At 24.8% G+C, this 1,985-nt stretch overlaps 1 protein-coding gene across 1 annotated transcript in view; it reads left to right on the forward strand.

Annotated features, from left to right (window-relative positions):
* The window catches only part of LOC105457003, a 3,586-nt gene that overhangs the window by 471 nt on the left and 1,130 nt on the right, over positions 1–1,985 (forward strand). The window lies entirely within an intron of this gene.

A 1,985-nucleotide genomic window follows, 5' to 3' on the forward strand; every position in this document is an offset into this window, starting at 1 on the left:
AAAAATATATTTTTCTAAGAGATATGTTAAAATTTTCTCATTTCGTAACTTAAGTTTCGTTTGTTACTATGCAATAGTAAATAAAATAAATAAATAACTTACAATAGTATCTTTAGCTAAAAATTATTTTTGCCCTTCTTTGTATCGTTAAATATCTTTTAGCCGAAAAAAATTTTCAGTGTTACATCTTTAAAAAGCGTTTTAAAAAATGAGAAAAAAAGAAATATATTTCAAAATTTCTATCATACATCTTCAAATTTTATATATTATCAGTCAAAAATTACAACATACAAACATACAATGAGGTGAATAGTCACGTTCTCTTTATATATTGTACTCATTTGCGAAATGAAAAATGATACTGTAATAGTTAATTACATTAGTCTATATTTTCGTTTCTCTTATGCATTAATTGTGATTGATTAGTTCTATCTGTAAGTATAAGCATTTAAGAAAGTGTTTGTGAAATTAATACATTTTTTAATTTTTAAAAAACAATAATATAGTTACAATAGCACTTCCCATAGTTCTATTGTTTTTGATATTTAACATTAAAAAATGTTCCGCATTTTTAATACCAAAAATAAGAAATTAAAAAATAACGTGCTATACTTCACATTTTAGTTCTGCACATCTCGCTCTAAAATACTATATCGTCAAATATTACAATATCTGTCAAGTGTTTCCGTTAATCCTAAGTTAATTTTATAATTATATAGCGTTTCAAGACAAAAGTGCAACAATTAATCATTTTAACACAATTCTGAATATCCACGGCAGCACGATATTTGATGGAAAGATGTTCTACTGACAAGTTTCGATTTTGGCGATAGTTCTGACTTATTATGATATTTATTACAAGTTTTACGCGAGTAAATCATTTTCAAAAGTTGTTTTGCTTATATATTATGTTATGTTATAAACAATTTTTTAACAATTTTTACTTCTACCGCCAGCACGACACTTGATGGAAAAGTTTAAAGAGTTTTAAGGTTTAATATTTACTGTTACATTTATAATAATAATTACCAAATAATATAAATTTAAAATCTAATTAAACATATACTAGTATTATAAAAAAGTAACAAATCATTACTTTAAAGTAACACATTACTTTTTAAAATCAGTGACGAATAACAGTAACAAGATACTTTTTAGAAAAAATGACGATAACGTGTTATTTTCTTAAGGTTTCCTAATGCAAATTTGTTAGTTGGAGAATTTTAAGAAGAATTATCATGGAATCCTTATGATAATTTTCCCTTTTTCTTCAAAGTCCTGCTACTCTTATCAGAGCATGGTGACAATGATTTGTCTGTATATTTTACATTTGACGTAGAACATGATCATATAAAATGCCTTGTTAATAATTGTATTATCAATATATTTCGCGAAATATGTTTTTTAAGAAATCATTTTTTACAGAAAGATCATAACGTCAATGTAATAATATTACATTCAATAACTGAAAAAGATAATGTGAGTAGAATTACTGGTTATCAACAGTCCATTGTACATTCGTAAAAAAATCCAAACGAATAAGAGTAATGAATATTTTCAATATTAATATCTCAGTTTTTTAAGTCACTCATATACACTTATATATACGTTATACCTAGAATTAGATATTTAGTCCTTGTTAATTATATAAACACTATAACAAGACGATAATCAGATAATGAACACGACTAAAATATGATTCAATTAAACGATCTCTTGGAGCAAAACGTTGCTACAATGCAACAGTATCAGGTATAGATTTTTTTTTAAGTTAGTATGAGTGCAGCATTATTTGTAATGCTTCTAACTATTTTTTGCATGAATTGCACTTATCATTCAAATATATAGTCAAGCTGTTTGAATAATACTTACAACTTGATCAATTATAACAAAAGAAATCACTTTTTTGTTTCTTTTTATTTATAACTGTAACATTGAAGTGTTTATGTAGAAGATATTGAATAGAATTGATAAGATCGGAAGAG

The sequence above is a fragment of the Wasmannia auropunctata genome, unplaced genomic scaffold (assembly GCF_000956235.1).
Source record: "Wasmannia auropunctata unplaced genomic scaffold, wasmannia.A_1.0 LD335414.1, whole genome shotgun sequence".
In the NCBI taxonomy this organism is placed as follows: domain Eukaryota; kingdom Metazoa; phylum Arthropoda; class Insecta; order Hymenoptera; family Formicidae; genus Wasmannia; species Wasmannia auropunctata.